General features: G+C 38.1%; 1 protein-coding gene across 5 annotated transcripts in view; it reads right to left on the bottom strand.

Annotated features, from left to right (window-relative positions):
• The window catches only part of TBC1D4 (TBC1 domain family member 4), a 210,120-nt gene that overhangs the window by 159,287 nt on the left and 29,121 nt on the right, over positions 1-21,712 (bottom strand). Inside the window, exon 1 of one of the 5 annotated variants that reach the window (XM_061435097.1) lies at positions 151-285. The exons of the other annotated variants lie outside the window; for them this stretch is intronic. The gene's annotated coding sequence lies outside the window, so the exon portion shown is untranslated. Of the gene's footprint in view, positions 1-150; positions 286-21,712 lie in introns of those variants that run through there. 5 annotated transcript variants of the gene reach the window in all.

The following is a 21,712-nucleotide window of genomic DNA, read 5'->3' on the forward strand; positions in this document are numbered from 1 at the left end:
AGTCTATAAGCTCTAAGGTAGGGCTACTGGCGATCTCCAAATAGGACTTATGACCACACACGATGCCCAGAACCACTGCTGGCTGTGCCCCCGTCTCCATGGCAGGCCACTGCCGACCCATGCCTCCGCAGAAGACCCTCAAACACTCACGGGCAGGTCTGGCACAGTCTCTCGTGGGGTCACTGCTTCTTTCCCCTGGGTCCTGGTGCACACCAGATTTTGTTTGTTCCCTCCAAGAGTCTCTGTTTCCCCCAGTCCTGTGGGAGTTCTGCAATCAAATCCCACATATAATTACCAGTCAGCAAATCCTTCCCTTGTCATTCAGTGAATTAAAAAAAAAAAAAAAAAAATTAAGAATTTACAGCGTACCTGAATCTGAATCGGTACTAAAGGTTTCAGACTATATTCCAGGAACAGAATACAGAGGAAAACATAAACTTGTGCACATATAAATTTCAAAATAATATGCGAAACATTAAGAAAGCAGTACTGAGAGGAACTATGAAAAGAGAAAGGCAACTTGGTTCAGTCTCAGGGTTAAGAGTGGACTTTTTCAAAGAACTGAATTAGCCTGAAGTGAGCCTACTGCATGAGTAAAATGTAGTCAACTGGAGTGGGAGAGAAAAAGATTCCAGGCAAACATTCTCTGGTGAAAAGTGGCAGAAACCCAACTTAAACTGGCTTAAGCAAATAAAGAGAACTCATTTTCTTTGTTTAACCAGAAAGGGTCAGTGAAGAACTGGCTTTATAGACAGCTGAAACCAGGGATCCTCCATTCTCTTGCCACCCTTGGCTTCCTTCCCTCTTGGCTGCAGGAGCCCCTTCCAGTCCTGTCACAGAAAAGCATGGACTCACACATGAAGTATCCAGAGAAGAGTTCTATCTGGTCTGGCCCATGCCCAGAGCTAGAGCTGTGGGCAAGATGTAAGTGAGCCATCTGCACAGAAGAGGCGCTCCAGCCTGGGAGCCAGGAGAAACCATGACTGCAAGTTTCACTAAAACCACATGTTCTGAGGCATGGGTTTCTGTAGTGGACTGCAGCCCTGTACAGACAAAACAATGCCCATGACACAACAAGAATGTCAACAACCACCCACTGAAATGGAACATCATGGACGAGGCAGAGAAGAGCATTAAGGAGTACAAAGAAGACAGAGGTACCAGCACTCAGTTAGCACTATATGGGAAGCTGAACTTTGGACTGAGGAGGTGTGGGCATTTACAGCCACTTTCAGATAAAAACGAAAATGGCACAGAGAAAACAATTCAAAAGGTGACACTAATATATAAACTGTTTAAGAGGGTAACTGATGCTTTTGAGTTGGACATACTTTCTATCTCCTCATAAACATAGCATATGGTTGGTATTATCATCTTCCATTTACGGATGAGTAAACTGAGATGGGTTATCCATAAGTGGAAAATGATAATACCAACCATATGCTAGGTAAACTGAGATTGTGGAGAAGGAAATGGCAATCCACTCCAGTATTCTTGCCTGGGAAATCCCATGGACAGAGTAGTCTGGCAGGCTACAGTCCATGGGACAGCAGAGTCTACACGACTGAGCAACTAAACAACAACAAAACTGAGATTGAAGATTTAACCTGTAACAGGAGTCCCCAACCTCTGGGCCACAGACCGGTACCTCCTGTCAGGTCAGTGGAGACATTAGACAAGAAATAAAGTGCAAAATAGAATTTTTAAAGAACTTATAGATTTTGTGCACAATCTGTTCCCACTTCTGTGTTAATATTTTTATCATCGCATGCACACACAGTATGTCATAAAATAAAAACAATCAACTTTCCTTGTTAAGAAATGAAAATGCCAAGATTTTTTCCTCTTTTACAAACATTGAGGTATATGAGTGTAACATAAAGGCAAAGGACGTTGCCATAAAGGCAAAGTAAATAAATTAAGAGAGATAGATTTTTCCTAATATATTTGACTCATTTGTATACCATATATAATACTATCTTACACAGACTCATACTAAAAGGTAAAAAAGACTCACTGGCAAGTTATAAAGCTTCGAACAGATAACTAAAAGATATTTGACATATAAGATTTCAAAACACTTTAATAATGCAGATTCAGTCTAAGAAAGGATATGAGACACTGTATATTTTTTAATCAGTAGAATGAAAAAGTTCAGAGAACTTCACAGACCTATAAATGGTTACTTTCAATACTTCTAATTACATTTACCACATAAAGAGGAGAGAGAAAACATACACAATTGCAACACCTAAAAAAAAAATAGCCTGATATCACTGATATAATCAAAACCTCTTCAAATACAGACATGATTCCTTCATGTTAACTTCAAAAGAAGATTTCATCAATAAAAACTCTAACAGACGTTTCTAATTTGATCTTTTCAACCTTCAAATATGAAATTAAAATGTTAAGGCAAGCAATAAATCATATCACAAGGGTATCATGTTGTTATTGCTTACTTTTAAAACATGAGATTAAGTTTCTCAATGCAACAAGTTTAAACCTGCCACAGAAAACAGAGATAATACCTTATTCCTGATGCATTTGCCTATTCATGTGAAGTTGCCAGGATGATCAGCTACTTGGCTGGCATATCTGACATGTTCATTGAGGCTGAAGCTTCAGCCGGTCTGGTTGTGGCCAAAGAGGTATTACATGTGATCAGGGGACTACATGGTAAAGATGAAGAAAGCAGCCAACTCAATTGGAAGGTTTGTTACATACAGGGAGATTAAGCAAATATGTAAATATTTGAGAATATTAACAGTTGAGGATAAGGAAAGACAAGTTTCCCACTGATGAAAAAGGGAGTAAAAAATTAAAGTGGGAGTATAGAATAATCTGCAGTGTTGGGTTGGAATTGGAAGTATTTGTGTGACTACATGGTTTTAAAATTAGTAAATATCTTTAATAATATTAAAAACTCAAAGTTTTTAACAGATAAAAAATATGTAGCCACAGAAATTCTTGCTTAGTCGCTAAGTCGTGTCCAACTCTTTGAGATCCCATGGACTGTAGTATGCCAGGCTTCTCCGTCCATGGGATTTTCCAGGTAAGAATACTGGAATGGGTTGCCATTTCCTTCTCCAAGAGATCTTCCCAACTTAGGGGTTGAACTCGCATCTCCTGCATTGGCAGAAGGATTCTTTGCCACTGCGCCACGAGGGAAGTCCAGTCACAGAAACAGATGTATATAAATGTATATGTATGTTATGGACTGAATTGCATCTCCTGAAACTTCCTATGTTGACACCCTAATCTCCAAAGTGATGGTATTTGGAGATATGACCTTCAGAAGGTTAAGCGCAGATAAGGTCAAGAGGGTAGAGTCCTCATGATGGGATCTGTGCCCTTAAAAGAAAAGAGAAAGCCCTCCCTTGTGCTCCCTCTCTCTCCTCATCCACCACATGAGGATATAACAAGCCAGAAAGAGGGCTCTCACCAGACACCAAATCTACCAGCCCCTGGGATCCTGGACTTCCCAGCCTCCAGAACTCTGAGAGACAAATGCTTGTTGTTTAAGCCATCCAGTCAGTAGTATTTTGTCATAATAGCCCAACTGAACTAAGACAACACATACATATATATAACTTGTAAGTCTGTAGGCTGAGAGATCCTAGAAGCTAAGACGCCCAGGAGCAATGAGCACACCAAGTGTCCAGGTCTTGATTTCTGAACACCATCCTCCACTACAGGAATCTGGGGCTGCTTGAATAAATGGCTGATTCTCAGACCGGGGCAGGGTAAATGAGCCTGAAATGTGCTTCCGTACCGGAATAAAACGTTCAAAGAATGATGAGGGCATCGAAAACGAGATAGAAGTCAGTGTGAAGGAGCTGTAATGGCCAAATCTGAGACAAGTTGATCTCCAAAACAATAATGTCAGTAACAGATTATAGCCCCTTGCCCAAAATAGGAATCCATGAATTTCTGCCAGTAGAAAAATAAAAAGATTGAAAGATACAGATAGATAGACAGACAGACAGACAAACAGACAGAGTATAGCTCAACTTGATACAGAATGCCAACTAATTTCAGAAGACAGAATAATGGAATTAAAAAAAAAATACCATTTCTCAACCATCATAGTAATGATGGATTCAGGTGAGAATCATCAATAAAAATTAATTTAAGTTTAAAAAAGAGTTATCAATGAAAGCTAATGCATAAGAACCTGGAAAGTATCTCCTCACAAAATTTGTTGTTGTTCAGTTGCTCAGTCATGTCCAACTCTTTGCAACTCCATAGACTGCAGCCCACTAGGTTTCCCTGTCCTTCACCATCTCCCAGAGTTTGCTCTAACTCATGTCCTCACAAAATACTAACGATTAAATGACAAGGACAAATTCTTAACAAAATTCTCTTTCTGGAGATATCTGGCAGGCACTATCTTGACCAAGTGATAAAAGCTATCATCACCAAATCTATGGGACAAACCAACATCCTGTGTCTCCAGGTATGATGAAGGACACACCTATGTGGTATTCCTTCCAAAAATGCATAAATTGAATCTAATCAGGAGGAAATATCGAGTCAAAATTGAGGGACATCCTACAAAATAACTGGCCTCTTCAAGAAGTAAGCAATGCTGTGTAAAAATGTCAAGAGAAGAAAAGATTAAGGAACTACTTCAGATTGAAGGAAACTAGAGAGACATTAGATCTGGATCCTGGACCTATGAAGGGTATTATGGAGATCATTGATGAAATCTGAATGAAGTCTGTGGATTAAATGGTAATAATAGATCAATGGTTTTTCCTGAGAGTGATGCTAGCACTTCTGTTATATCAGGGTGTCTGTTTTTAGGAAAAACACACAAGTATTAACTGGGTAGGGCAACTTGCTCTCAAATAGTTCAAAAAGTCATAAAAAAAAATGTTAAAATATATAAAGAGAGAATTATAAGGCAAACTTGGCAAAAAGTTAATAAGTGGAAAATCTGAGCGAGAGGAAAGTTCTTTGCAATTTTTTAATGTTTCCATGAGTTTGAAATTATTTCAGAACAAACAAAAAAACTTTTTAAAAGTAGTTTTAAAAAAATTCTACTTCAGTTGGCTGAGGTATACACATTCCTTAAGTCCACAGGAATATTACTCCCTTCAAGTAAACTCCTTGAAGTTATACTCTCATTAGAGTCAATACAAAATGTGGAGTTATTTCTAACTCTTCCACAAAACATCAATATGCAACTTTTCAGACTTGATACACTAAAAAGTAGCTGGTGTCTTTAAAAGTTCTCCAGTGGATAACAGAAGCCCAGAAAATAGCTAATTCACCAGTAGCAGCTAATTCCTCTACAAACCAAGCAGGCTGTCATGTGTCCTGACCTAATCACTGAGAAATCACTATTATTCCCTGTGAACTATTGGAAGATACCATAACTTTGGTTGCAGGCAGAGGTCTGCCTAAAGAGTCTCTACTGGTGCTACAGATCATTTATAAACCTGATTTTTAAAATCTTTTCTAAATCATTTTAGAGAAAATATATTTGCAGTTTTTACAAATTGTGGGAAATGGTGTTAGCCTGGAAGATACTCAAAAAAACTAAACTAATATGCAAAAGGCTTCCCCAGTGGCTCAGTGGTAAAGAATCCGCCTGCAATGCAGAATACACAGGAGATGTGGGTTCAATCCCTGGCTTGGGAAGATCCCTTGAAGAATGAAATGGCAGCCCACTTCAGTATTCTTGCCTGGAAAACCCCACGGACAGAGGAGCCTGACGGGCTACAGACCAAAGGGTTGCAGAGTCAGACACAGCTGAACACAGCACAGCATGGCAAAAAGAAAATCTGTAGACTTTCCCATCACATTCCAATTTACCATCATAAACTTTTTGTCACTCTGCTTTATCCAATAGTTAAAATGATGGTGAACTGCTCTTTAAAAAGATAACTTCCCCCTTCTAAATTTTCATAGTCAGACTTTTCTCTTGAAGTTGTATATATTCCGTTCATTAAAATTTCCTGGGAACTACTGGAAACTTACAACTGATAAAGAATAAAGCAGATAAGCACCTCTATTAATTTGACCATTAAAGAAAAACACATTCCAATTTATTTGAGCAATGCTTACATTCTGTTTTCTCTAGAAACATGTCTTTGAATATTAGCTGCTCCTAAAATACCCACCTTAAGAAAGCCTCGTCACTTGTAACTGCCTAAAGATGGGGAAATGAAAGCACCCCCGCCCAGTGTATAAAATGGGGCAAACCCAACAACATCCTCCATGGACCTAAAGTTTTAGGAAGCACAGCCATCAAACTTGTAACTGAATTCTATAACAATGGTAGATCTAAAAGGCAAGCACATGGAAAGCCACATAACACTCAATATCCAAGTTATAAACAGTAAAATATTCTGGAACATTTTTACAATGTTAAGATTTTCATCCAAAAGCATGCAAGTCTCTTCACTTACTCTTTGTAGCAGTTTAATACTGACTTCGTCTACTATAGATAAACAGTGGCTAATCCAATTGCCTTAGATTCATATTTTAGAAAACATAGAAATAGTTTCCTACAGTTATGTGCCTATCTAGTAAAGAAGGGCATAGGATGAGATAAAAATATTTATGGTTTGAGGTAATTTAGGTGGAGAGCTACATTTTTAGTACCAAATATTTAACACGCTGTAGCATTCTGTGCACCATACATTTTGAGAGCAAAGAGTTTAGCTGCTGCCGCTATAGATAAGCTAAAGCAACATAACAATCAATGCTTCTCTTTGAACATTCTATAAATATATTTCCCAAAGAGAAAATCTCTAGAAAAATTGTCTTGTTTCTCACCCAAGAGCTAATTCCAGTTTCTTGATGGAAACTTCAAATGAAATTTGCCATCTTCATGCTAAACTTACACATAAATTTTAGCTCTTAGAGTATCTTATGCTGATTTGTATTCATTTAAGGCCAAGTATTGTGATAAAATTCATGTTTTTTACTTTTAACAGTTCATATTTAATACTGTGTCATCAGCCTGAATATGCTACTTGGAACTCTGAAAACCAATATGCTTGATTGTTTGCCCTTGTGTTCTGTCTCCAATAAACAAATTATACTACTTACTCACTCAAAGATAACATATATACAAAATAATAAGGGTGTTTAACATGGAGAATGTTTAACAGAAATTATAAACCGCTGACTATATCTAAATCTCAGCATAGATAAAGACTTCACTTGTGGTTGCTTAGAATCCACCTCTGAATCTAGTCTTCTTTCTGTCAATTACTATTTCTGCTTTATTGCCTGTTTAGGAAAACTAGTTTTTAAGAGAATTTAACCAGTGATAGATAGAATAATGCCAACTATAAAAGACGTTCATGTTGTAATCCCCATTAACTTACAAAGCAAAAGGGACTTTGCAGGTGTGATTAAATTAAGGATCTTGAGATAGATTATCCTGGATTATCCCAGTGAGACTAATGTAACCACAAGCGTCCTTATAAGGGAAGGAGACAGGCAAGGGAGGCAGAGAAGAGACAGAAGGATGGAAACAGATGTGGAAATGATGCAATGGCTGGAAGGGAGCCACAAGCCAAGGAATGCAGGCGGCCTCCAGAAGCTGGAAAAGGCAAGGGACAGATACTTCCTTCCAGATTCTTCTACCTCCAGAAGGAAAGCAGCCCTGTCAACGCTTTAGTCTCTTAGACCTATTTCAGACTTCTGACTTCCAGAACTATATTCAATAAATTTGTGCTGTTTTAAGCCTCTATGTTTTCATTAATTGGTAACAGTAGCAATAGGAAACTAACAGAATCATTTTTTTAAATTACCTACAAACGGTCAGTATGAAATAAACTTGTATGTATACAATATTCAAAACTACTTAGAAAATAATATGCTAAATGTTAAAATTAATATCTTATTTTATGAGGAATTCTGAGGACAGTTCACTATCTTTAGACAAGCATTTTTTGATCCACTATTTACCAAACTCTGGTATTTAAAAGATGTACAATATAAATATATCAAGGTAGAAAGTCTCACCTTCAAGTACTTCCAGAAAGTCACACAAGTGAATGAACATTTACAATAAGATAATAAGCACTTTGGAAACAAGAGAAGGACATTTCCATTGAGGGTGGGGAGTATACAAATGAAATGGCTAAATCTCCAAGAAGGAGTAGGTCCCTTGAGAAAGTCTGAGGCTACGCTGAGCCAGGTCCCATGTGAAGTGGGCTGTAAGCCATGCATAAACTTGGACTTCACCTTTCAGGTAATGAGAAACCAGACAGGGGGGTTGAGTAGCAGAGTTACTGACAGAATTAAGTTTTAGAAGGAAAAAAAATACAAAACAACGTGTGCTCTGAAAGTGTAAAGTCTAGCCTAAAAGCAAGAAATATACAATGAAGCCTGAACCTATGTTTGCAACCACCATACTTTAATATTCATTCACAAACATTCAGTGATCAAATGATTACCTTCTATTAACCAGGTGCTTTGCTAAGTGCTAGGTGATAAAAAAAAAAGAGACTAGGACATAATCAGTGGTTTTAAGAAAAAAAAAAAACTATACCTCTGTATACACAACAATATACAAAATGGATACAGCGGAAGTATCTCTGGGGACTCATCTAGAAATCATATTTTCAAGAGTAGGCACCAAATTCATTCCACAGGAGCCACAAATTAATATGAAGAAATGATTATAATGTGCTTACTTTTCAAAAATCAAAAGCTAATCAGTCTCAAGGTGCTTCCCAGTATTCTTTCCTAGGAAACCCCATGGACAAAGAAGCCTGGCAGGCTACCACCCATAGGGTTGCAAAGAGTAGGACAATGACTGAAGTGACTTCACTCACACACACAATCAATCTCAAAAATAAAAATGGAGGTAACTGCTTTCTCATAAAAAAAATTTAAATAGCCCCCCCCACACACACACAGAGGTACCTTAAAAGCATTATATTTTTTAATCTCTCTGAGGAGATTAAAAATATACCTTCTTCTTTGCCATAACTCAAGAAGGCCTGTGTGACACAGGGCACAGATAGCATTCAACATTGACCTTGCTGGAAAATTACAGTCGTGACAATTTGAACTAATTTAAAATCACAAGCTTTAACAAGATCAGTTAATTACAGAGACAGACTCTACAGCCTTCCCCCATCCTGCCAGTAAAAATCAATTGTCACATTCTCTCTGTTCCCACCGCAATTTCCACACAACCCCCCAAACTACAGCAACCATCACAACGTGATCTGTGATACAGTTTATGTGTGTGTTCCGCTCATAAAAAGACAAACAAGACTCATTACACACCGTGTACCTAACGCTGCAGTGTAGCTACACTCAGTCTTTAAGCTCAGTCAACGTGACAAGGAGAACAGAACTAAATATAGCGAATAATTATTGAAATTTCCATTTTAAGGCTACCCAAATAATGATTCAGAAAACATTTGAATACTTTATAAACATCACAATATACACTATACCTGGATACTTTTCCAACTTCCTCAATGATATAATCAGTAACCTCAAAACAAAAATGTCAGGTCTCGAAGAAGAGGAAGTGGTATTTGGCTTTTATCAAATGCCATTTCACATTTAACCTCTTAAAACCTCAGTTTTTTCATCTGTGAAACAGTGCTAATAATAAAACCCATCCACAGAATAGTCTTAGAATGAAATAAAATGTTTAGTAGAGAATCTAGCATGTAATCAATGTTAATAAATGTTAGTCATTGTGGTTGTTAGAACTAATGTTTTTATAATGAAAATCCTAATGTAATGTTACTATAATGAAGAGTCTAATGATCATCAGTAACAAAATACAGCAATACCAGAATACCTCAAAATAGAAAACAACTGTAAAATCACTTATTTTTGGTTTGAGAATATAATGTATAACTAACATTTAGATTTAAGTATGACTGATTTGGGAGAGGGGTGGAAATGAAGAGAAGGCAGTGAAAGGTGACAGAAAAAGAAAAACAGAAAACAGTGCAGACTCCCTATTCTGCCAATGCTGACAACTGTTTCCTGGGGTCCTGTACAAGCGTTAGTCTCTCAGTCGTGTCCGACTCTTTGCAACCCTATGAACTGCAGCCCACCAGGCTCCTCAGTCCATGGGATTCTCCAAGCAAGAATACTGGAGTGAGTGGATAGCCATTCCCTTCTCTAGGGGATCTTCCCGACCCAGAGATTGAACCCGGGTCTCCTGCACTGCAGGCAGATTCTTTATCATCTGAGCCACCAGGGAGGCAGGCCCCTTTGCTGGTGTCCTGATCTCTCCTAAAAACAGCAGCAACACTCAGCCTGATAGAGAGCACCTTTGCAGATAAACTGCTACAGGTAATTACTTCTCTGTTTATTTTATAAATATCATCATAACTTCTCTGGGGTTATGTAAATAACTAGTTACTTAGGCTTAGAGGCCCCTAGTTGAACGTGGGCAGATGAAAAAGAGAATACAGTGGTCACAATTTGTCACTTACAAATAACTTTGTAAACGGCTTTGTTTCCTGTTAAGTTTAACCATCAAGAAATTAAAAGGCAAGTTCTGCCACATAGTTTCTAAAGTTTACTAAAAAAAACCATGAAAATTAGAATTACAGACACAAAGGCAGTTAGATTTTTGTCAGATGTCTGGTTTTTAACAAGATAATGTTTGCACTTCCATATGAATTCACAAAATGTTTCAGTACTTTGGTTAGAATCATTTGAAAGTAGTAACATGAAACAAAAACATAATTATATACAAATCAAAGCACATTGCCAAGTGTAGGCAAGATCAAGGAAATGGTTGGAAAAGTTCTCATCACAGCATTTCCAGATTATGGGGGAGCTGGGTTTCCCTGTTAGAGGTCAACCAAGCACTTATGAAGCTCTGCCTTTCAGCCACCATTCTAGAGCTGAAGCCATAACTGAAGCAGCAGAAGCACTTGTCGCTCTTTCTTTTTTCTACATCGGTGATTCTCATCTAAGGGGAAAGAAAGAAAGCTCATCAGAAGCCCCAGGGAGGCTCCATCCTCACAGAGCAGAGAGATGCCTTCTTCTTCTACCTCATCCCTAAAACTACGCTGTATTTGCCAGGAAGTCTTGCCCTATCAGAACAAGACCCAATTTCCCCCAAAGTCAGTCTCTCCCAAAAGATATTAAGAAGAGGTAACAAGAATACAGCGAAGAACTATATAAAAAAGATCTTCACAACCCAGATAATCATGATGGTATGATCACTCACCTAGAGCCAGAAATATTGGAGTACGAAGTCAAGTGGGCCTTAGAAAGCATCACTATGAACAAAGCTAGTGGAGATGATGGAATTCCAGTTGAGCTATTTCAAATGCTAAAAGATGATGCTGTGAAGTGTTGCACTCAATATACCAGCAAATTTGAAAAACTCAGCAGTGGCCACAGGACTGGAAAAGGTCAGTTTTCATTCCAATCCCAAAGAAAGGCAATGCCAAAGAATGTGCAAACTACCACACAGTTGAACTTACCTCATGCACTAGCAAAGTAATGCTCAAAATTCTCCAAGCCAGGCTTCAACAGTACCTCAACCATGAACTTCCAGATGTTCAAGCTGGATTTAGAAAGGCAGAGAAACCACAGATCAAATTGCCAACATCCGCTGGATCATCAAAAAAGCAAGAGTTCCAGAAAAACATCTACTTCTGCTTTATTGACTATGTCTAAAGCCTTTGACTATGTGGATCACAACAAAGTGGAAAATTCTTAAAGAGATGAGAATACCACACCACCTTATCTGTCTCCTGAGAAATCTGTATGCAGGTAAAGAAGCAACAGTTAGAACTGGACATGGACTGGTTCCAATCGGGAAAGGAGTTCGTCAAGGCTGAATACTGTCACCCTGCTTATTTAACTTATATGCGGAGTACATCATGCGAAATGCCGGGATGGATGAAGCACAAGCTGGAATCAAGACTGCAAGGAGAAATATCTATAACCTCAGATACCCAGATGACCCTATCCTTATGGCAAAAAAGTGAAGAAGAAATAAAGAGCCTCTTGATGAAAGTGAAAGAGGAGAGTGAAAAAGCTGGTTTAAAACTCAACATTCATAAAACCAAGATCATGTCATCCAGTCCCATCACTTCATGACAAACAGATGGAAAAACAATGGAAACAGTGAGAGACTTTATTTTTTCTGGGCTCCAAAATCACTGCAGATGGTGACTGCAGCCATGAAATTAAAAGACACTTGCTCCTTGGAAGAAAAGCTATGATCAACCTAGACAACATATTATAAAGCAGAGACATTGCTTTGCCCCATCTAGTCAAAGCTATGGTTTTTCCAGTAGTCATGCATGGATGTGAGAGTTTGACTATAAAGAAGGCTGAGCACCAAAGAATTGATGCTTTTGAACTGTGGTATTAGAGAAGACTCTTGAGAGTTCCTTGGACTGCAAGGAGATCCAACCAGTCCATCCTAAAGGAAATCAGTCCTGAATATTCATTGGAAGGACTGATGCTGAAGCTGAAACTCCAATATTTGGCCACCTGTTGTGAGGAGCCGACTCGTTGGAAAAGACCCTGATGCTGGGAAAGATTGAAGGCGGGTGGAGAAGGGGATGACAGAGGATGAGATGGTTGGATGGCATCACCAAGTCAATGAACATAAGTTTGAGTAAACTCCAGGAGCTGGTGAGGGACAGAGAGGCCTGGCATGCTGCAGTCCATGGGGTCACAAAGTGTTGGACACGACTGAGCAACTGAACTGAGCTGAACTTGCCCTACTTAGAATCATGTGTGTGAAAGTGTTACTTTCTCAATCATGTGTGACTCTTTGTGACCATGGACTATAGCCCACCAGGCTTCTCTGCCCATGGGATTCTCCAGGCAAGAGTACTGGAGTGGGTTGCCATTTCCTCCTCCAGGGTATCTTCCTGACTCAGGGATCAAACCCAGGTCTCCTGTATTGCATAGCCATCAGCAATCACAGAGACCAAGAAAAATGAATCTAAAGGTAAGACATATCTTCACCTGGTGTGTTAAGCACTTCAGGCCACCAACTCTGAAATCCCAGTGGAGGGAATTAGGACAAGGGGCATGACAGGGCAGCGCTGGTGGCTTAAAAAAAAAAAAAAAAAAAAACGCCTGCCATTTCAGGGAGACCTGAGACTCGGATTCAATACCTGGGTCAAGAAGATCCCCCGGAGGAGGGCATGGCAACCGACACCACTATTCTTGCCTGGAGAATCCCATGGACAGAGGAGCCTGGTGGGCTACAGTCCATAAGGTCACACAGAGTCAAACACAACTGAAGTGACTTAGCACACACATAGAGGCATGAAGGGGTAACTTCTGAAGTTTGTGTAAAGCATTTATAAGCAGATAAACTAGGAAAAAAACAAACACCTGAAAAAAGCACTAGCTGTTAGAGTAACAGAGAAAAAAGGCAAAGTAATCACAGATTTTAGGCACTCCCAAATGCTCAAGGAAGTAAAATAATATTTAGTTGCTAATAAAATAATATTTAGCTGCTATATCAATGGTTCTCCTTAGTAAATAAAGAAACACTGTGATCATCAATTTATAAGAGAATATAAAGTGCAAAAGAATAGGAGAAAAGGCTTCAAAAGTTTAATAATTTCACACTGTAAATAAGAAGTCAAGTTTTGTGCATGTTTCATTTATTTTATTGAATACCTTGATGGAACATGGAATCTTGGGCTTAAAAAAAAAAAAACTATAGTGTATTCCACAGCTTTTCTATAAGCCTTCTAAAGACCTGTAACACAACTCAAAGGAGAAAAAAATAAAATAAAATGTATCTGGTTCTAGGGTTGATCATTTTATCCCTGCAGTATGTTTGTTTATAAACCTAATTTTAAGTTTTGTGTTAGTATTGTGTTAATATATTAATTTATAATGTGAATTAATTATGAGTTCTAATATTTCATTACTGGAAGGAAATTATATTAATGACAACCACTTACTGATTCCTTCCTATGAAATGAACCAGAAAATTTTCCAGTTCCTTTTTGTACATGATCTCATTTAATCCTCACAAAATCTGTAAATAGATACAATCTTCTCTATTTTTCAAACAACACTCAGAAAAAAGTCACTTGCTCAAGGTCAGAGACATTTAACCAATGAAAGAGCTAAATGTTGGCAACAAAGTTCTGTGAATCCATGCTTTTTCCTCATACTCTATTGAAGCTAGAATTTTTGAATGATATTTCTTTGATGTAACCACACAGATAATGCTATTTCTCACTTTTATGTCTTTACAGAATTTGAAAGAATCTTCAGGTATATGCTGTAGTTCTCTGTGTCCCATACAGCACATAGAACACACCACTGTTCTGGAAAATGTTCAAGTTGTTACTGAATAACTTTATTTTTACTCAAAATGGCAACAATCTTAATTTTTATTACCTTTTTTATTAATTTTCATTGGAGTACAGTTGCTTTACAATATTGTGCTAGGTTTCTGTGGTAGACTGATACAGAATACTTAACATCTTGAAATGTGCAGAACAGACCACTTCCTGGTCCACGTGGCCCAGTGGACTTCTTGTGGAGACGTATGAACTAGATATGGACCTTGACCATGTTATTGCCTCATTTGTGCCAAAAGGCATAATAACATCTAGTCATCTATTGTATTTTTCCCAGACACCACTGCAAGCATCCAATGACATAATATATGCATAATGCTTTCTAAACTGTTAAACCATCAATGAACATAAGCACTAAAACCAGCAGGTTCACAGCAGCTACTCACCCAGAGTAATATCCAGTACTGCCAATACTCACTTCATCTAATTTTGGATTTACGATTGGTACAAAAACAAAGAAAAAAGTCTGGATTGGCAAATTTACAATTTATTAACACGCAACATGCAAGGGCACATCGATTGATGGCACAAAAGTTTTCAAGCGTCAAAAAAGTGCCATCAAGTGGTAAGTGGAACTTACCACTGCTTCCCGGAAAGTTCTCAAATGTTGCTGCCGTCTTACTTTCATACTTGCAGTTTAGTTCAATGACTGCTCATTCAATAAGCTTGACTGAAAGTCTAGAAACTTCCATTTTTGAAGAGTTATTTCAGGTAATCCTGAGTCATGGTTGCTTTGAAAACCATTTCAGTAATCTCACCTTCCTATAATTATTATCCTTAATAATAAGCCTGTCCTTAACCAGGCTTCTCTGGTGGCTCAGATGGTAAAGAATCTGCCTGCAATGTTAGAGACCCAGGTTCAATCCCTGGGTTGGGAAGATCTCCTGGAGAAGTGAATGGCTACCCACTCTAGTATTCTTGCCTAGAGAACTCCATGGACAGAGGAGACTGGCAGGCTACAGTCCATGGGGTCTCAAGGAGTCGGACACAACTGAGCGACTAACACATACAATCAAACCTAAGATGCCATAGACAGTAAGACACATCCAGATTGCAGAGATATTAAAGTGGGGAGAACATAGGTATCTTAGAATTAATGAAATATACTTGTCAAAGACTAGCATCTTTATTTTAGAACAAACCAGAACACTAAAGGTCGTCCAGTGTAGTAGCACCATGGCCATACTTGTATAATCTGAACAGTGACAGGGCATTACTATATCACCAGCCATTTCATTAAAATTACAAATTATTTATGATATATGCTGCTGCTGCTACTGCTAAGTCGCTTCAGTCGTGTTCGACTCTGTGCGACCACATAGACGGCAGCCCATCAGGCTCCCCCATCCCTGGGATTCTCCAGGCAAGAACACTGGAGTGGGTTGCCATTTCCTTCTCCAATGCATGAAAGTGAAAAGTGAAAGTGAAGTCGCTCAGTCATGTCTGACTCTTAGCGACCCCATGGACTGCAGCCTACCAGGCTCCTCTGTCCATGGATTTTCTAGGCAAGAGTACTGGAGTGGGGTGCCATTGCCTTCTCCGTTATAATATATATATATATATATATATATATATATATATATATATATTAATATCAGGGCTTCTCTCGTGGCTCAGACAGTAAAGAATCTACCTGCAATGCAGGAGACCCAGATTTGATCCCTGGATTGGGAAGATCCCCTGGAGACGGGAATGGCTATCTACTCCAGTATTCTGGCCTGGAGAATTCCACGGACAGAGGAGCCTGGCAGGCTATGGTCCATGGGGTTAAAATTAAAAATTATTTATGATATATAGGTTAATATTATATGTGTTAATGCTATATAATATCAATGAACTGGTACCTAATTATAATCAGAGAGTATATATAATTATATGCATTTAGTTCAAATATGTCAATGCATATGCAAAATTCTTATGAAAGATAGGAATTTCACAAGCTGTGATATGAGTGACATTTTCACATTTTAGGAGTCATAATTGGAGCAACTTATACTAAAATTTACATATGTTACATCTTTAAAGACTGGTTTAGTTTGTTTTTAAAAGATGAGGGGGTAGTTTGATAAAGTTTATTAGTTACTAATCATGACCTGGGAAAGTGTTTTAGCTCACTGGAGAAAACTGCCTGTTTATTATCTTATTTTCTCATTACCAAAACACTTGGTTTCTCTACAAAAAGCCTACTCATTTCACATGCTTTATGATTTACATTTTAGCACTTCATCTATTTAGCCAAGAAGCATAAATCAAATACTTATTTTAATTAATATGTCCAATATAAAGTAAAAAATGTTTTTTAAAAACTAAGAAATCAAACTAATAAATGAATTCAGTAAAGTTTCCAGAAATAAAAATCGGGTGTATGTACATATACTAACAAACTATCTGGAAGAAAAACTAAGAAAAAAACCTCATTTACAACTGCATCTGTAAATGATCTGGCAATACTACCTAACTTAGTTATCTAATGCAGCATTACCAAAAACAGAACAAAAGACACTGAATGTCTCTTTGGTGTGATGACATGGAAAGAACACAGTCTCACTTATACAACATTCTAGTCATAATGTTTAATCTAACAGGAAATACAATCTGACGAAACCAAACTGGAGGCATTCTATGTAAAAACCAGCCTGTACTCTTCAACACCATCAATATTATGAAAGATAAAAGGCAGCAGGGGAGTTTCTAGATTAAAGGGGACTAAAAAGGCATGACAACTACATGCCAGGTATGCTCCTTACTTGAATTTGGACTCGGGAAAACTGGAAAAGGACATTTCTGGGACAACTGAAAAAATTAGAAGACAAACTGTATACAGTTAACTTTATGATATTAGTGTTAAATGTCTTAGCTATGATGACAAGAGGGTGGTTGTGCAATGACTAAAAATGTCTTTGTTTTTAAAAGATACACGCTGACATATCTACATTTTACTTTCAAATGGGTCAGTATTTAGTAAAGGAAGTAATATAAAGGTCCCTAAATGTTAAAAACTGGTGACTTTACATGAAGGGATGCTGTGTCCATGGTATTGTTTTTTCCACATTTTATAGACTTTTTTTTAAATAAAATTGAAGTAAAAAATATATAGCTTATGTCTGATGTCACTATGTTACCATGGCCTTTAGTTCCCTCCTCTAAATCTTTTTTTTTTTTTTTTGTATTAAATTAGAAAAAAGTGTTAATGATCATACTTGGTACTTACAAAAACATTCAATGAAACTGGATTCAAACTCCTAGTTGCACTATAAATTAGCAAAACTTTAGGAAAAGCAACTTAAAAGTAGGTGTGTAGAACCAATCAAAACTATTCTAATTCTTAAATTTACCAAATATACATAAGGAAATTTTTGCCTGTAATATCTCCCAGTTACTTCTAGGTTTGCCACCCACAACATCCATTGGCTGAAACAAGTAACCTCTGGAACCATGTGCAGTAGTAGTATAAATTTGTGCACAGCATGGTTTATACTTTATATCATCTATGCCTCATTAAAAAAAAAAAAAAGACTTTAGCTTTGAAACTGTATTTTATTACTCACTTAAAACCTACCTCTGGGCTTCCCTGGTGGTCTAGTGGTTAAGAATCTGCCTGCCAATGCAGAGGACATGGATTCGATGCCTGATATAGGAAGATTCCACATGCTGCGGGGAAACTAAGCCCGGGGGGCGCAACTACTGAGCCAGCATCCTAGAGCCCTGGAGCCTGGACTAGTGAAGCCCACGCCTCCAGAGCCAGTGCTCCTCAACAAGAGAAGCTGGGCAGTGAGAAGCCCACGCACTGCAACCGAGAGTGGCCCCCACTCGCCACAACGAGAGAGAGTCTCACATAGCAACAAAGACCCAGGGCAACTTCCTGGAGAAGGAAATGGCAACCCACTCCAGTACTCCTGCCTGGAAAATCCCATGGACAGAGAAGCCTGGTAGGTTACAGTCCACCGGGTCGCAAAGAGTCGAACACGACTGAGCAAAACTAAAAATAGATAAATAAATACATCTTTAAAAAAGAAAACAACAAAAATACTCCTGGCCCAACCAGGCTCCCATCACCTCTGGACCTACTGACAGAGGTCTTCTTAAGGCCTCACATTCGGCCTTTTTCTAGTGTTTTAAAAAAAAAAAAAAAGTATCTGAACTAATTGGAGATCAAGCAAGTAGAAGCCAAATACGTGTGATTCTGCTATACCTAAATTCCTACCATCATCTCACAGAATAACAATGTGCCCTTAGCTTTTATTGAAGGTTATTTCACAAAAAGTCATATTTAAAATGCTTCCGTATCCACTGTAAAACTGCAGTCACTCCAATGTCACATGAAGTCTCAAATGACAAATTTCATTTAGAACCCAGTGTTGAGAAAAACTGTTTCCACTGAGAAGCTGTCATTTTTCTCTGCTTTTAGGTTACTTATCAGATGTACCTTATTGCTCTGCTGCTGGGAAGCCTAAGAATCAACCCTGACACTGAATAAACATGACATTAACATCTGTAAAATATTAGCCTCCGTCTCCTTTCCTTGGTTCCAATTGTCCACTTCTGTTTTAGTAACAGTCTTTACTGGATGCCATCTCCTAGCGCTTTTAAGAAAGAAAGTACAAGTTACTCAGTCATGTCCAACTCTGCGACCCCATGAACTACACGGTCCATGGAATTCTCTAGGCCAGAATACTGGAGAGGGTAGCCTTTCCTTTCTCCATGGAATCTTCCCAACCCAGGGATCGAACCCAGGTCTCCTGCATTGCAGGTGGATCCTTTACCAGCTGAGCCACCAGGGATGCCCAGTAAGAAAGAAGAAAGTTTTAAGAAAGAAGGTCAGTATAAATAAAATTTTAATATACAACATAGTGATGAAAACAGAGGTGATAGTTGCACCACATTATGAATGTACTAAATGCTACTGAATTATACATTTTACTTAAAATAGTTCACTTTATTTTCTGCAAATTTTATCTCAACTAAAAAAGAGTACAGCATAATCCCAGCAAGTAGCATATGGTTGGCTGCCAGATAATCACACTACCTTCTTCCCATTTTCACTGTGGTGTGTGGAGAGAAAACTAATCTGTTCTCTGCCCTGAGTATTGTTTCTCCCTCCCTCTACTCCGTTATGCTCCACTACAATTCTCAGTTGCTCAGCTTATGTTAAGCCTTAAACATTCTCTTGGACCAGCAATTTCTGAACGAGCCTGCTTTGGGGGCTCAAAGGAACTCTTTTTTCCAAAGATTTTTTCATAGAATCCCAGTACATAAATCAAATAAAACCAGCTGTTCCAGTTGAAGATAATTAGTGAGGGGTCTAAGACCTCCAGACAGTATAGCCCTGGGGGTCCCCCTCAAGTTAAAACCACAGACCACATAGAAAGCTTGAAGCAGACACTTTATGAGCAGAAAAAGGACTTTCATATGACATTTCTAGAAAACCACAACTAAAATGTTATCTCCTGTGATCCAGATAATTACTTCTGTCCACCTTACACACATATGAAGGACTGAAGTGTTTTAAGATATAGTTTAACCTCCATCAGTTTCGCTGGTGAAAATTACTTGTTGGCAATTTGCAACAACTTTTATAGACAGGTTAGGCAATGGAATGTAGATTAATATTTAATCAGAAAAAATTAATAATCGTTTTTCAGTTCAGCTCAGTCACTCAGTCATGTCCAGCTCTTTGCAATCTCATGGACTGCAGCACACCCGGCCTCCCTGTCTATCACCAACTCCTGGAGCTTGCTCAAACTCATGTCCATCGAGTTGGTGATGCCATCCAACCATCTCAACCTCTGCGGTCCCCTTCTCCTCCTGCCTTCCATCTTTCCGAGCATCAGGGTCTTTTCCAAGGAGTCAGTTTCTTCGCATCAAGTGGCCAAAGTATTGGAGCTTCAGCTTCAGCATCAGTCCTTCCGATAAATATTTAGGACTGATTTCCAAATAGTTCTTAGAAAAATATGAAACAAAGATGATTTTTCTATAAATCACCAATTGTTATTATTTTTACTGCTACAAATAATAAAGATTTGTAATGATAGTTCATTTTTAAATTGGTGCTTTAATTCAGCTTTGCCAATCAATGTGACAAGTTTTAGAAAGGTATGCCCATAGTTTCCTAAATATATGCTCATATCATGTGCTCATAGTTTGAACATGTGGAGCTTTCCTATATTAATTTGGGTATTTTGGTCATAAACTCCAAATATTCTACAAAGGAAGTACAAAAGGTAATCAGGTCACCCACTTCTGAGCAGACAACAGTACATTCTGAGTAACTCCAGACATTATAAGTTGCATTCTAGTATATATTCCTTGGTGGCTCTGATGGTAAAGAAACCACCTGCAATGCAGGACACCCAAGTTCGATCCCTGGGTCGGCAAGATCCCCTGAAGAAGGGAATGGCAACCCACCCGGTATTCTTGCCTGGAGAATTCCATGGACAGAGGAGCCTGGCGGGCTACAGTCCATGGGGTCACAGACACGACTGAGTGACAAACACTTTCACTTCACTTCCATATGTATTTCTAACTATATGTTTACATTATAATATAAAACATGCTGCATAAATATTAATATATTTACATATTTAATATAACATGTAAAATATATAATAACATAGGTTTTATATATATATATATATATTATAAATGGGAAACAAATTACACAAAGACAGACCTAGCTGTATGTTTACACGTAGCAATTAAAAATTATCTATTGATTCTTAAAAAGAGCACTTGATTACAGTGCAAATGTGCACATAATAATGATTATTATTTTATAGAGTATCTTTTGTTTGTAGACACTGTAAGGCAATTTGCTTCTTCTCTAATAATAGTCCTATTACCTCCATTATACAGACAAGAAAACTGAGACTCAAACAAGTTAAGTGATTTACTCATATACTTTCAGGGGGAATCAAAAAGTCTGTAATAAGAATTTGTCTGGCTTCTAAATCCCTGGAGTTTCCCAAGTGAAAGGAGTATCCTTGTTATTCACAGTGGGTCCTTGAGCCCTTACTCAATAGTTTACAATTCTAAGGTGATGGGTGGTAAACCCAACAAGAAGACTCCTGAGAAGGACCAGTCACATAATTAGAGGGTGGGGCTTTGTGATAACCTGAGAGGGGAGAGGGCTGGAGACTGAGTTCAATTATTCATGCCTATGTAGTGAAGACTCAAGTAAAACTCTAGACAACTGGGAAAGCTTCCCTGGCTCACCTTAATACACAATCCTCTGTGCATTGCCACATAATTATGTTTCAGGATGTAAATCAGAGCTCTGAACACATATCAGAAGAAGGTAAATTTACCAATATTATCTTTTTCATTTGTAATTTCCCAGGAGGAAAAAATATAACATACATACATTCATATATATATATATATGTATATGTTAAAAATGAAAG

This window comes from Bos javanicus, chromosome 12 (genome assembly GCF_032452875.1).
Source record: "Bos javanicus breed banteng chromosome 12, ARS-OSU_banteng_1.0, whole genome shotgun sequence".
Lineage (NCBI taxonomy): Eukaryota > Metazoa > Chordata > Mammalia > Artiodactyla > Bovidae > Bos > Bos javanicus.